This window comes from Agelaius phoeniceus, chromosome 30 (assembly GCF_051311805.1).
Source record: "Agelaius phoeniceus isolate bAgePho1 chromosome 30, bAgePho1.hap1, whole genome shotgun sequence".
Classification (NCBI taxonomy): domain Eukaryota; kingdom Metazoa; phylum Chordata; class Aves; order Passeriformes; family Icteridae; genus Agelaius; species Agelaius phoeniceus.
This window is the reverse complement of record NC_135294.1, coordinates 5,315,039-5,331,085: the sequence shown is the minus strand read 5'-3', so window position 1 is coordinate 5,331,085 and position 16,047 is coordinate 5,315,039. Positions and strand designations below refer to the sequence as shown.

General features: G+C 43.6%; 1 long non-coding RNA gene across 1 annotated transcript in view; it reads right to left on the bottom strand.

Moving 5' to 3' along the window:
- LOC143696171 (uncharacterized) overlaps positions 1–7,281 on the bottom strand; it is a 33,033-nt gene extending 25,752 nt beyond the window's left edge. Inside the window, exon 1 of the long non-coding RNA XR_013185604.1 lies at positions 7,099–7,281. This is a non-coding gene — a long non-coding RNA (uncharacterized LOC143696171). The remainder of the gene's footprint in view (positions 1–7,098) is intronic.
- Positions 7,282–16,047: the final 8,766 nt, after the last annotated feature.

Genomic DNA, 16,047 nt, shown 5'->3' with positions numbered 1-16,047 from the left:
TCCTCACTGGAAGAGTTGTTACAGTCCCAGGGAGGTTTGGAGTCCCCATTCCTGGTAGGGTTCAGGACCCAGGCAGAGGTGGCACCTTTGGATGTGATTTACAGGCACCCAGGGCTTGGCTGGGAGTTGGACTGGATGATCTCAGAGGTCATTTCCAACCTGAATGATTTTGTGGCTTCTGGAAGAGGGGGATCTTTGTTGGGCACTGAATCCCAGGAGATAACAGAAGATTAAAGCACTCAGAGCCATGGCACAAGCTCCATTTCCAACCTGTTCCCACAGACAGGATTTGTGCCTGCTATAACCTTGTTCTGCCCTTTGTAAGGTGGAAGAATCCTCTCCAATATGCTTGGTCACATCTGTTGCAAGTAAGCTGTGTATAAAAAGAAAAAACAAACCACCAAAACATATTAAAACAAACATTGGGCTAAAAGGCAGGCAAATCTAAAGTTAAGTCTGTAACTCCATCCTGTGGTATGTAGGTATTACAGCACATTTTTTAAATTTCAGGGACACAAATATTTATCTCTGTTGTACTCTGTGATTTGCTTGGGAATTAGAGAGCCTTTCAAAATTTCCTTTAGAATATCCTTCCTCATGCAGGTGAAATGCATATGGGGAGCCTTGCCAAATTGTTCAGGTCATTCTTCTGTGACTTCTTTGGGATATTGAAGGAGAAGAGATTTGGCCTGAGCTTGTAAAACACCCCAAGGTTCAGGCAGACACAGGTTCTTAAGGCAGATCTCCAGTCTGACTGAATCACCCCAGGTTCCTGATCTAATTTTACACATGGAGCAGCCTAAGGAAGGGAATTATCTCCACCAGCTTCACCACACCACTGGAAAAAACTCCAATCTGCTTTTAAGGAGATGCCATTTGAAAATGCAAACCCTGCTAGAGCTGAGTGTTCCCCCCAGCCAGGTGGAAAAGACACCTGGATCAGGATACCCAATTTCAGCATGCATTGTCCTGAGAGGATGGAGAATTTTAGAAATTTGTCCTGATCTCAGGTTGGAATTTCAATGTTTATTTGCCTGTGGTTTGAGCCAAGCAAGAGACAGAAAACTGCTGGTGAAAGGCCTTAAAGAACCCCTCAATCACTGACTGGACAACTAAAATGGGTGAGTGTAATGAAAATATCACCTCCCACCTCCTCTTTTTCCTTCAGCCTCAGTTTGTCCAGCTCACTCATCCTCTTGTTTTGCTGCCAACTTAATTCATAATGATAAAAACAAAATGAAAAAAAAAAAAAAGACTCCTGCTCTCTACAACATGTTACTTTCCAATTTTTTTTTTCTTCAGGCAACTTCTCAGCATCGTGGTTTTTCAGCTCTAAACAAAGCTCTTGCTGAAAAGGCTGTGAGTGACAGTGGAAGGAAAGGAGCTTCATCACAGCTGTGTGTACTCACAGAAATTTTTAAGGCAGACAAGCAAAGGGAAAAGCAATAGTTATCCACCAAAACAAAGCAGTGCCTTTTGAAAGGAAATATCACAGCAAATAGCAGAGATTTTCACTCACCCAGACATTAAAAAGAAATCTTTTTCACTTAGCTGAAAAAAAGAGACAATCATGTGTCTTGATTTCCCTAGCACACGGAGTTGATATTGAAAGAGGGGCTCTCAATTTAGCCCAGCACCCTCTGGGGGAAGAACCTTCCCCTCATAGCCAACCTAAACTTCTCCTGACACAGCTCCAGCCCTTCCCTGGGTCCTGTCATGGTCGCCAGAGAGAAAAACATTTTGTTGAATCCCAATAAAATCCCAAATCCCAAAGCCTCATTGCTTCCAGTGACACCCAATTTCCCAAATACACCCTCATGGGCAACCAGGCCTCAACAGCAATGCCACTCTTAACATCCCTGAGATTTTATTGTCAGACTCCAGGAGAGAGGAACATTTTGCCAAATCCCAATAAAATGCCACTCTTAACATCCCTGAGATTTTATTTTCAGATTCCAGAAGAGAAAAACATTTTGTTGAATCCCAATAAAATCCCAAATCCCAAAGCCTCAGTGCTTCCAGTGACACCCAATTTCCCAAATACATTCACACAGGCAACCAGGCCTCAGCAGCAATGCCACTCTTAACATCCCTAAGAATTTATTGTCAGACTCCAGGAGAGAAGAACGTTTTGTCAAATCCCAATAAAATCCCAAATCCCAAAGCCTCAGTGCTTCCAGTGACACCCAATTTCCCAAATACACCCTCATGGGCAACCAGGCCTCAACAGCAATGCCACTCTCAACATCACTAAGATTTTATAGTCAGATTCCAGGAGAGAAGAAGATCTTGTCAAATCCCACTCTCAACATCCCTAAGATTTTATTGTCAGACTCCAGGAGAGAAGAACATTTTGTTAAATCCCAATAAAATCCCAAATCCCAAAGCCTCAGTGCTTCCAGTGACACCCAATTTCCCAATTACACCAACATGGGCAACCAGCCAGGAGAGAAGAATATTTTGTCAAATCCCAGGCTCCAGGAGAGAAGAATATTTTGTCAAATCCCAATAAAATTATGCCAAAGCCTCAGACCTTCCTGTGACACCCAATTTCCCAAATACATCCACACAGGCGACCAGGCCTCAACAGCAATGCCACTCTTAACATCCCTAAGAATTTATTCTCAGACTCCAGGAACCAAGGATATCAAATGTGGAGAAGCAGAGCATGCCACCACTCCAAATTCCTCTTTTACAGCAACATAAAGTGGTCATCTAATGCAGCACTATCATAAAATTAAATCACGCTCACTTGTCATTTTGCACAGGCCCAACCGACAGATTAAACACTGCACAGCAAAATGTAATTTCCCCGAGTGAAGGGAGAAGAGGGGCTTGAAATATCTTTGTCTGCAGTGTCTGCTCAGTCCTGAGCCCTTGTGGGAATAAAGCAGCAGCCCCAGGAAGAGGATTTGCAGCGTCTGCCTTCAGGGCACAGGCAGCACTTGGCCTCCCCCTGCCAAGGGAAGCAGGATTTCAGCAGCCTGCCAAGGTTATCCTTCTTTTGTAGAGAAATCCTGGCAGGGGGACAGCTTTTCAGGTTGGAAATGTAATAAATGTGCAGTTGAGAGAAGTAACAATAGCTTGTCCTGCTGCATCCTGAGTTCAGGGAATAACTCTCCCTGCAGCTGCCCCGGGGATGTGGGGTGAGAGCTGCACCCAGAACCCAGCAAAGGCTGCAGAGCACCCACTGCACCCTCAGGAACCTTTCCCTCCTCGGGAATATTTCCACATGGAGCCACCAAGGACAAAAAACACCATCTACAGCCCCTTGGAACAGGGGCTGTGTGTGCCCAAAGCAGCCCAAACACAAATTCCATGGAATATTCTGAGCTGGGAGGGACTCACCAGGATCAGCTCTGAAATAAATGGCCCGGCTGGGGATCAAATTCCCAACTTTGGAATTATCAGCATTCCATGGGAAGGCTGTTGGCCCCCAAAGCAGGAGCTCATCCCCATCCCCAAGTCCCAAAACCAGAGCCAAGGAGTTCCAGGAGTTCCAAGGCTCCTTGGAGGTTGGTGGCCAATCTGTTGGGAGGTGTAAGCAGCAGTAGGAATAAAGGGATTGCCAAAAAAAAAAAATCAGGGCTGAGAACATGGAAAACTCTGCTCAGCTTAGCCCAAAGCTCCCTGAGCTGCAAAGTGACACCAGTGGCTTCTCAGCCCTTGAGTCTCTGAGGTTCAGCTCCTTCTGGGATTTTGGCAAAGGGATAAATACATGGAAAAGTGAGGAATGGGGCACAAGGATATCCCCTCTCTGCACACACATCTGATCCAAGCAGCACAGCCCCTCCAAAGAGCTGCTTCTCTCTTGTGTGGGATCCCTGGTCTATGACAGCTGGAAAAAAAACCCTGAATTGGGATTAAAACTTCACTCAGGTGAGATTTAAAAAAAAATCATGAAAATCCCCCTGAATTGAGATTAAAACCTCACTAAGTTCAGCTCAGAGTCACCTTAAACCCCTTCCATAAAGCAGTAATGCCGTGGCTCAGATGTTCATCCTAAATAAACGTGCAGGAATTCTCTGCCTTTCCCGAAAATCGTATTTCCTGACCTGGCTGTGTGCTCTGGCACACACTGCAGGCTTTATTGATTAGAAGGTCTGTTAAGATTTATCAGACTTGATAATGCACTCTACTTGATTAGGATTTCCAGCTTCAGAGTCAATACAGGTTTCATATGTGATGGAAAGCGCTTGGATTCACTCTGTTCCCTTTGGAAATTTGACAGGAATTGTCTTAGGCCCAGCATTAGGAAAAGCAGAAACACAGCACTTCAAAAATTAAAGGAATCCTTTTTTGAGAAATTAAAGAAATGTATTTTAAGCAGAAAGGCACCTCCTGCCTGTCAGGGCTACAGGAAAATGAGAATGCCACTGTGGACAGAGGCAGGAAATGGGAAATTCAGCGATTCTTCTTCTTTCAATATCCTAAGTCCTTCCCTCTGTACAGGATGCACTTCATCTAATATTCTACAGCCCCTTTGTAAAGGGATTTTTTTTTCCTTGTAATGAAAAAATTCACCTTAATTAAGCAGCACCATGAATAAAAAGACTTTTAACAAAACCAACATGTAATTTCTCTCCTTCGAAGTTATTCGTACATTAACATTTACAAATCTGTTCCTTTTTAAAAGGATCCACCCCAGTGAGGCATCTTCAGCTTGTGAATTCACCCACTCAGCTCTGACTACAAAATGGATTTTTTTCTCTCTTTAGCACTTGTGGTCAACTGCATCAATATTTCCGTGCCCACAAAATGCCAGACAAAAAAAATGATAACATTTTAAAGCTTGAGAAGGTGCATTTCAGGCTCAGTCAAGCAGCTCTTTGCCAGGTCCAAAGGAGAGGGAGATTTGTAGTGGGGCTCAATGCCTGCACTGCTCCTTCATCTCATCTGGGCTTGGAACAGACCTGGCCTGTGAAATGAAATCCTTTCTTCTATTCTTTTAGTATAGTTTTAATATAATATTTATAATAAAATAATCAATCAAGCCTTCTGGAACATGGAGTCAGATCCTCGTCTCTTCCCTCCTCCTCAGACCCCTGCAAACACCATCACATTGTAGCTTTAGCCAAAAAGAATGGAATCTGTGGGGAAAAACGTGGCTTAAAATTCAGATTTAGAATAAACACTCTTGGAAATTATCTGTGTGATTATCACACACATCACACCACAAATGAAACAGATATGGGATTGGTTTGGGGTTTCAAACCTTTCTTCCTGCTGCACAAAGTAGTAGATTCTCCGTGGATGAGTTTTCTGGAGGTGCCCACCTGCCTAAATGTGGGAATTAACGTTCTTCAGGATTTCCCAAACCACTCAGATTATACCAATGAGTGCAACTACCTTCAACACAAAAAAAAACCCCACCAAAACTGGACAACTTTAGGCCAGGCTGGATGGGGCTTGGAGCCACCTGGTCTAGGGGAAGGCGTCCCTGCCCATGGGGAGGAGATTCCAGGTCCTTCCGACAGAAACCGTCCTTATTTTTAGAAATAAATTGTATATACTTATTTCTAAATAAGTGATTTTATAAACTTATGTCCCATGTGTTTCTTTAGATGCTTAAATACCTTAAAAAGGCTCAGAGTTGAGGAGGGACAGAGGAAAAGGTCAATGTTCAGTTCAACACCTCAATATCAGTCCCTCTCCATTAGAAGCCAGGCAAATGCCCAAATTTTGGGGGGAAAAAATGTCACATATATAGGAATTATTAAGGAGTGCAGCATTAAAACCCTCCCATACCTGCAAGGTTCTCTCCAAGACTCATTCACCTAAAAATGCAGCCCCAAACAAAACAATTTCTTCGGCTTTGTTGTTTCCATTTGCTGGCAATCTGGAGAATCTGAAGTGGGGTTTGATAGTGCTCAAAACATCTCCCTGATTCATTGCTCCAAATCTGGACCTCAGCGTTCCCTTTGAGTCATCCCACTTATATTTAGCAACACCCAAACGCCTCATGATTCTCTCCAAAATAAACATGAAGAGGTTTTAATCAAAGCTGAGCAGCAGCAGAAGCTGTAGCTGTCCCACACTTGTTCTCTTCAAGAACTCTAATAATATTAATTTCCAACTCTCAGGGATCCCGAAAAAAAAAAAATAAAAGTCGCTGGGAAGGATTTCTGCCATAAAAATGCTGAAAAAAATCTTGGTGGTTCATCCCAAATTTCATTAGGGTTTATAGGAAACGTCAGTGGGGCCATTCCATGGGTTGAAATGTGTTGTAGGGAGTCAATTTCTGCTCAATGGGAGTAAATTTTTCACAAGGTGAGTTGAACAGTTTTTATTCATATCAGCCGTGGCCACACCAGTCCCACTGTCCATGCTCCCATTTTCCCAGGAATCCACGTCTGCTGGAGGGATTTAAGTGGTTTAGCACTCCAACCATGGCCCTCCTGGGCTGTTCTCAGCATTTTTTAGGATTCCTACAGCACAGAGGAGGAATTTGGGGCCCACTCTCCCGATCACTGCCTGTTTTCCTTGCCTTAGGACACAGCAGGAATTGACTCCCAAAACTCCAATCCAAGGCAGCTCCTGCTGCCAGCAGAAACCAAACACAGATTTTTCTCCTCTCTGCCCAGGTTTTGTGTCTCAGACATGCCCTTCCCATATTGTTTTCCCTCCTTCTCTTGGAACCACGCTGAAAATCGACCTTGTCCTTCTGCTGTGTCTTGGCAGCACTGCCAGGATCTGAATCTTGGCATTCCTGACACTCCTCCACACGTGAGCCCTTTTGGAGGAATGTCACGACTCCCAGCACATCTCAGAACAAGAATCCTCTCTAAAATGATGGCGAGCCAAGGAATTTTGGAATGATTTTTTGTTAAAACTGAAAATCTGCTGCCAACCACAAACCAGGGTGGTGGTCTCAGGCACAGGGTGGGGTTGTGGGGGTGTCCTGTGAGGGATTTGATCCTGATGGGTCCCTCCTAACTCAGCATATTCTGAACCTGTGAAATGATCACATCCATTCATCTGCAGACAACATTGAAAGCTGCCAGGATGCTCCTTTTCCCACTTTTCTCAGCCATTTATTTTTCCCCCACTGAGGTTCAGCACCTCTGCCCGTCCATCCCCGTGCTTGAGGAGCCTCACCTGGTTCAGACCCTGCAGGAAGGTGTCCCTGGCCCGTGTTTGTGTTGGAAGGCTGCAATTCCAGAGGGGTCCCCCCAGGAGCAGAAGCACCCCCAGGTGCAGCCACCATGGCACAGGAGGAACGGCAGCTTTTGGCAAAGTGTGGAGCCTTGTAGGAAGCTGGACTGGCTCCTCCTCCTGTTTACATTTGCCTTTTATATAAGATATATATATAATTAAAATAATCTAATCTAATAATATGTATTAATTAGTATTCTTTATATAAGATATATAAAAATTCTTTATATAAGATATATATAATTAAAATAATAATCTAATCTAATCATATGCAATAATTAGTATTCTTTAATATAATAATTCTTTAGTATAGTTTAATATTCTTTAATATAATATAGTATCATAAAATAATATATTAACCTTCTGAAAACATGAAGTCAGATTCATCATTCCTTCCTTCATTGGGGCACCCCATAAACACAACACCCAGCTCCCTCTTTCTGTTGGAAAAACTCAAAAAATGAAACTTGTTCTTGGCCTGGGATGGAAAGAGCAGCACCTCCATCCCTCAGGAAAGGCCCCTGGGAAGGTCCATCCCTCACCCACCCCGCTGTTTGCTATCACCCCACCAAAGCTGCTTTTTGGAAAGGAAAAATCTTCAATTTCCCATCTTGGTGGGCAATAAAGCAGCGATGTTTGGTCAGTCAAGGGATGCAAACCTGTCCCAGGGCTGCAGAAATGGTCCCTTGTAGAATAATTTCCATATGTGCTCGAATCCCACGGCACCGCTCAGGCTTTAACTTTCTTATGAGTGACTTTGCAATCGGTGATTACCGCGAGCCCGTGGCAGTAAATAGGGGGAAACAGGCAGGTTTTATTTTCCCAAAGCAGAGCTGTGGGAAAATGCATGGGTATTTTATGCTTACTTAGGCAGTAATGATCCATTCTGAGCTCTCTCCCATCTCTGGCTCTGCCCCTCAGGCAGATGTCAGTCCTTGCTGGGGCAGGAGCTCCAAAGGCAGAGCTGCAGTGGAAATTGAGATATTTTACAGCATTAAGTGACTTTACCTGAACATTTAATCCGACATAAATGGGGTCTTCCACACCCCAGAGCCCCCTTTCTTTTCTGGATCCGACTTCAGGTGTATTTACATTTTCAGAGGATGCACTTTGTAGGTTTCTAGGGCCAATCATCTGTCCTCATTGCCATTCCTCCTCCTTCAAATATCCCATCACAATGGGAAGGATTCCGCTGACTGGTGAATGGAAAAAGAGATTTGCTTTTACAAATAAACTTTAGGGTTGCTGATAGGCGAAATTAGACATTGAAAGATGAAAGAAACAATGGGGAAGAAAAACCCCTGAATTCTGTAAGAATTAGAAATTAAAAGGGAGGGTTATACATTAGAGGGAAATCTTGGGATCAGGTGTTCTGGGAAGTCTGAACCTCTCAAGTACCTCAGAAATGGGGAAAAACCCCTACATTCCATAAGAATTAGAAATTAAAAGGGAGGGGTTTACATTAGAGGGAAACCTTCCAGATCAGGCGCATTGGGAAGTCTAAACCTCTCAGGTACCTCAGCCAAGGGGCAAAAACCCCTAAATTCAGTAAGAATTAAAAATGAAAAGGGAGGGTTATACATTAGAGGGGAATCTTTGGGATCAGGTGCTCTGGGGAGTCTGAACCTCTCAAGTACCTCAGAAATGGGGAAAGAGAGAAGGAAAATGTGGCTGGAAATTGGGATAAAAAGGGAGGCTGCATCCTCCAAAACTCTGAGAGACCCCAGGGGATGCCCCATGGCCTCTCCCTTTATTCCAATAAACCAAAAAGGACTCCTCTGTCTCCTTTTCGGACATAAACCGCTGGGGTTTGTGAATTAATTTTCCTAACAACTGTTAATATTTGTGCATTCAGTAATCAGCTGATTTCACCCGCAAAAGTTTTTACTCTTTGTAGGAAAAACTCCTCAGAGAGAGAGAGAGAGAGAGAGAGAGAGAGAGGTGCCTTCCCAGGAGGGAAAAGCCTCTTCTTGCTGCCCTTTGCTGATCACCTTGACACACAATTTCTCTGTGCCTGGGCACTGCTGCTCCTGGCCATAAATCCATGCAGAATTTACTACCTGTGAGAGGCTGAAGGCATTTTCTGGCACAAGATCTGCATCTCTCTCATGTGTGCACGTGTACGAGCACGACCTATAGCTCCTCTGAATTATTTATAGACAAACAAGTAATTAAAATTTTTATTCTGCCCATTTTGGAGCGTGGAAGGAGGGAGGAAAAAAAAAAATCTACTTTATTCTTTCATCAAGGAAGCTGCTGGCCAAGCTCATAACTCTGTCTGCACGCTGTAAAGAATGGGGTGAGTGGTTTCTCATCAAACACACTTTGCATTTTATGGGATGCACTGAAAAACTAAGTGGCTTAGTGACTTCTGCCAATGTCACCAAAGGAGAGGGCTCGGAACACGGAGCATCTCACCCCTCCTGGGCCACACACCCTCCCTCAAGCTGTCCAGGAGCAGAGGTGAAGGGACAGGAGATTTCTGCCCAGGACAGGCTCAGGGGAATGTGGAGTTCCTCAGAGTGACCAGCTCAACACACAGAAATTGTTTTGTTCCTGCCCTTCACGAGTCCTGCTGAACCTCCCTGTGCGTCTCCACTAAATTTTCACAAGGTGACCATGGAGGGCAGGGTGTTTACGAGCACAAAGCCTCTTGGATCTTGTTTCCAGCTCATTTTCTCACTTTGTGACCCTGAAAATGACTTTTAATACAATAACAAATAATATCCTGGGCTGGTGGAAGGTGTCCCTGCCCATGGCAGGGGGTTGGAACGAGATGGGTTTAAGGTTCCTTCCAACCCACACCACTCCAAGATCCCCTAACCAGTCCTAGCTACTATTTTAAATATTTCTGGGAAATAAAGAATGCTGTGAAAACCAAACCTTGCAGCTCTGGGGCCACCCACAGCTGTGCCAGCACAGAATCATTCCCATCACCTCCAAAGAAAGGAAAAAAAAAGGGAGAACAACGGAGCAGAACCAGATCACCAGGCAGCCCAAGATTAATCACTGAGGTCAGCTGCAGGGTGGTTTTCTTCTTGAGATGGACTCAAGTACAAAATGAGTGAGTCAGCTCTTTGCCCCTCAGATCACAACTTCCCTCTGGTGATCCTGAATGTCAGAAAAATTTAAAAATACTTCAGAAAAAAATAAAGCCAGAGGCTTCAGCCATGGCATTGCCCGTGTTCTCAGGCCAGTTCTCAGCACTGGTTTTTCACTGAGGTGTTTTTCCACACTGACAGAATTGAGAAGAAAATGGTTTAGTGCCTGCTCAAATGCCAGAAGTCACACTTCCTAGGGAAACTGAGACATGCAAAAGGACACAGGCTACCACAACATTTTTCCTTAAAAAAACCAAAAATCGCTATAAAGATCACATTAGCCTCCTGAATATCACATGAAATATCACTATTATTATCAATATCATGATTATCACTATAAATATCACATAAGCCTCCTGAATGTCACATTAAATATCACTATTATTATCAATATCATGATTATCACTATAAATATCACATAAGCCTCCTGAATATCATTAAATATCACTATTATTATCAATATCATGATTATCACTATAACTATCACATAAGCCTCCTGAATATCATTAAATATCACTAATATTATCAATATCATTATTATCACTATAAATATCACATTAAATATCACTATTATTATCAATATCATGATTATCACTATAAATATCACATCAGCCTCCTGAATATCACATTAAATATCACTAATATTATCAATATCATGATTATCACTATAAATATCAAATTAGCCTCCTGAATTATCATCAATAGCCCAGAAACAATTGGCTACAGAAATCAAATTACTGTTTCTAAGCTTGTGACACACCTGCATCCAACTTCCAGGTCTGTCCTACGTGCCAGGGTTGATATTTTTGCTTATTGCTGTGCCAAATAATAAAAAGAAGATATTCAACATTTAACAGAAGCGCCCCATGCAGATGAAAAATCAATTTCCAGGTGAGAGGGAAAGGTGTTTCACTAATTCTGCTGAAGTGGAGCTGTGAGGCACTCGCTGGCTTTGGGAGAACTTCCCACTCTTTCCTGGGCTGGGCAATATTTCTCTGCAGCACCATGAATTTAATCACATCAAAATGTCAGCAGAGAAAAATGGAGCACACAGAGGCCTTTTCCCCCTGGTATTTAGCAGGAGGAATGGATGTTTCCTTAAAGAGGCAGTGGAGGGAGCTGAACACGAGGTTACACCTCTGCTCTCACCTCTGGGCTGCCTTTGGACTCCACTCCCCAGGGACATAAATCAGGATTTTTGTCATTTCAGCGCAGCTGATTGTGTTTGTTCTGGCACAGCACGGATATGAAATGATGGCATTTGTACTCCAGAGGATATCCAGGGTGGCTGAGGGGCCCTTTCTGCAGGGATGGAGCTTGGGAAATCCTTCCATAAATAACCGAAAAGCCGCAGGATCAGTAACACCAAACATTGCTGACTCCTATGAGCAACCCCAGCTCTTCCCACCACCAAATATTGATTTGCACATGACAATAATGTGCTTGGAATAACACAGTCACTGCCACACCTCTAGGAGTGCCTGGGGGAGTTACCACCACCATCAATTCACACCCACTTGCTTCTAAGCTTCGTGGACCAAGCCAACAGCAGTGAGAAGGAGGAAACATCCAAAGCATATTTTTTAATTTTTCTAAGGATAAAATATCCAAAGAAACCATTCAGAAACGCATCCAGGTAAAAAAACGAAGCTCCAGAAGGGAAGCTGGAATTTTCCCCAGCAGATAAATCCCTTTTCCAGGATCTCCTTCCCCATGCAATGAGCCCAACCTCAACCCCAGCTCTTTAATGAGCTGCCCTGAGCCACCCCACCCCAAACCCAGGCAGGACCCAAGGCACTTACTCCAAACAGAATCGTAATTAAAGTGAATTTATATTAATCCAGGAGAGCTGAAGGAAAGGACAATGATTTATGAGCAATTTTGCTGGTATTTTCAAGAGGCATAAAAAGCATTAAAAAGGGAATATCTAAAAACTATTAGTTAGGAAAGCAGCCATAATTGGAGAAGCAATCTAGGCTGTCCTCAGGACGTTTGGTTCCTCCATGGAAGACAAACCCAGAAAACCTTTGAGAGAAATAAAACCCAATTTTGCAACCTCTTTTTTTTTTTTTTTAATGGATAGGGTGAAATTACTCCAGTAAAATATGTGTAGCCACCCACGACCCTGGACTGCTGCAACAGCTTGGATACGATAAACTGCATTTTGTATACAATAAATAGCATTTTGGATACAATGAACTGCATTTTGTATACGATAAATAGCATTTTGTATACAATGAACTGCATTTTGTATACAATAAACTGCATTTTGAAGAGCCCACATCTCTCATTTCAGCTCTTACAGTGGCGCCCAACGCGGATTGCCATTAGTGAGAGCCTGAATGAGGGATGGATTTAAAGGGATGGATTTTAAAGAGACAGTGATTTCCCTGTGGTGGCACCAAACATCATTAATTCCCTGAATTCCAGGCCTGCCTGCATCTGGAGCTGACAGCTGTGGGCACAGCTCTGTCACCCACCACCCTGGACTGCTGTGACATCTTGGATGTAATAAACTGCATTTTGTGTATACAATGAACTATGAACTGCATTTTGGATACAATAAACTGCATTTTGTACACAATAAACTGCATTTTGGATACAATAAACTGCATGTTGGATACAATAAACTGCATTTTGTACACAATAAACTGCATTTTGTACACAATAAACTGCATTTTGAAGAGCTCCTATAGTCCTGCACCCCTCATTTCAGCTCTTACAGGTGTGAAACGAACCCACCCATTCCCTTTGCCAGTATTCCCTTCCCAGCTTTCTGCCTGGCCTGGTAGGTCACATCCAGCTGCAACACCTTTGACTTTGCCTTGGAGCCGAGGTGTGCATTCCCAGAGCAATCATGATGTCCTGCAGATGGATTTATTGGTCCCCACTCTCTGTAATTAAGCTCAGCAAGAGCAATAACAATGCCTTAAGTGTTCATCCTTTCAAAATTGTCCTCAGCTCCCTTTAATCTGTCTGAACAGATGGAGTCCTGCTCCATCACCTTGCAAACTTTTTCCTGAGCTGTTAAAGCCCCAGCAGAATTTAAGGGGATAAATTGAAGGCAGCAAATGTTTAATAATTGCTGTCACTTATTCCTTCACAAAGTTTTGGAGTTAATGAATAAAACATGTTCATGAGAGGCTGGGCACAGGGAAGCCAAGAGAAAACGCCCTGCTGAGTTAAACACATCATGCCAGAGCTGGAAATCCAATATTTACTTCCAGGGAATATTTATCTTGCTGTGTTGATATTCCAGAAATCCCCCTGAACCGTGACCCCAGCCCCAGGTCAGCAAGTAATGAGTTTTTAACTCAGAAGTTTTGTCAGTTTATCACGGATGGACTTCTCAGGTGGTTCCTTCTCCAGTGACACATCAGTGGTCAGGGCTGGAGGTGCCAGAATTCCGATCTTACTCTGTTGTAAGATTATTTGTATCAAATTTGGTTAATGACTGCGTTAAATTACCCAGTGCCAAGAAGGGGGGGGCAGAGCTTGGCTTGCTGTCCCAGCTGAACATTTCCCACCAGGTACTGGCTGGAGTGCAGATGATGCTCTCTGCTCAAGGCACAAATGCTGTTTGTGCCTTTAAACCTACTTAAGTAAAGGGGAAAAAAAGGTGAAAATAGAACCTTTATCCAAGCCAATTTTGGAGGAGGAATTTTAATTCTACTGAAGTCAATGAAAGTACAGGAATGTCATGGAAAATCTGGTTTAACCTTATGATGGTGCATGATAGAAAATTTGACCCCTATAAACAAGGTTAATGCCCTTTCTGTACGTTGAATTTCAGCTTTACTTTTGCCAAAACTCTGTAGTGCAACAGCTCAGGCAGGTAATATAAAAATGCCAAAAATGCATGAATTTTCATGGGTTAATTCTTTGACACCTTTGAAACCTGGAAATAGGAGCAGGACTGTGCATTCATTCCACATTCCACTCTAATTTCAAAGAATAAGAACCCACACCCTGCTGTCCCAGACAAGTTTAACCACAGCTCACCCAAAGGTACTGGCTGACCAAAAAACTCCAAATTTGCTGAGATACCAGAAGAAATCTGTAGAGTAGATCTCCACTGAACCCAGCTCAGCTTATGGGGCCTTAGCACTGGCTTTGATAGGATTTTGAGCAGGTTTAAACCTCAGTGTGACTCAGATCCCAGACTGGAGCAGATGCTAAATTGGCTCTGGGTGCATTGGCAGCCAAAATCCAGCCCTGATTGATGGGAAAAGCTCTTCCTGCCACGGTCACCTCAGTCCAGGGTTTAAAGGAAAAGATGATGGAGAGGTCCAAGCACAGCACAGAGCCTTGCAGAGCTTTAACAATTCCCCTTTGGGGCTTTTTGTTTGTTTTTTTAAAGGATTTACTCACAACCAAAAATTCACCTTTGATGTGAAGCGTTGAGCTGTAAAAACTCACTGGTGGCACAGAGTGACTCTCTGAGCACAGGCTCCCAGGATTTAGGGTACAGATGTGATTGCTGGCTCCTCTCACGTTCATTAATTACACATTTATGGACACCTCATTTGTCCAGAAGGATTTTGAGACAATTCACCGAATTTGTGGCACAGAACTTGCAGCCCATTGTCTTCTCCCAGGTGTTTAATGCATCCAGCACTGGGGGAGCCTTGAAGAAGGGTAAAGCACACCCCAGATGTTGATTTTGATCACACAGATTTTATAGACTTTGTGCCATGTTCCAAAACCCTGCTGTAACCTAAGAACCTCAGATGGAGGAACGACTGCACTGAGGGAAATCAAGATTTTCCTCCTAAATTCAGAGTTCCCATCAGCTGCAGCACAACTTGGTGAACCAGAGTTTAACTCCCCCTCAACGAGGAAAACTCAGATTTTAATTTGTGAGGTTTCTCTGTGCTACACTGGGCCACCAAGACACTCCTTCACTCATCCTCAGTATCTCAAGCTCCCCTTTGACTGATAAACTGCTCAGAAATATCAGCAAGCCCCTTGGTAAATGTTCTTCTTGGATTTCACATCAGGCCCCACGTCAGTCTTTCTGTCACTCCTCATTGAGGTGAAATCTGCTGAAAACTCATCCAGCAGAGACAATTAAAAACGGTGCACAAAGGGCATCCTTGGCTCTCTGGAGCGCTGTTGACAGAATGAAGACATTGCTCACAATTACACTGGGGGTAATTGATGCAGTTGGTGGCTCCTGCCAGCACAGGCAATGCCAGCCCTGCTAATGAAACCAGGATCAGCCTGACACCAGAATGATGGCAGATTTTGCAAACAAGGCCCAACAGTTTGCAGGTGGTTTAGGCAGCTATAAAAGCTGATTTATAAGAGCTTTTTAATCCTTGTTTTAATTCACCTTGTGGGAATGGACTGTCATAAAATATCCTGCCACGTTACAAGCACCCAGCTGTTGGAGATCCAGCAGGGCACAAATAAAGGGAATTCTACAGATTTTATTGCAATTTTTTTTTTTTTGTTTCTACTCCAACCTTGCTCCCTCCCCACTCTCACCCTGACCTCAGACAGGTTTAATTCCTTGTTTAAATCCTTATTTACATAGTTTCAGATTAGGACTGGGGGAATAGAGGCGCAGGCAGGCTGGAGCTGAGCTTTGGCTGTTCCTCATTCCTCCCAGGCTGTAATTTATGCACATGGAGTCACATCCATCCCCCTGCAGCACCATTCCTGCTCCACAGCAGGTGGACACACTTGGTGTCCTGTCTCCATAAAGCCAGATGGCCCCAAGGGGGTCTCTGAGCAGCCCTTTGAATGTGACACTTGGGTATGCACAGGAAGGAGCAGAACTAAAATA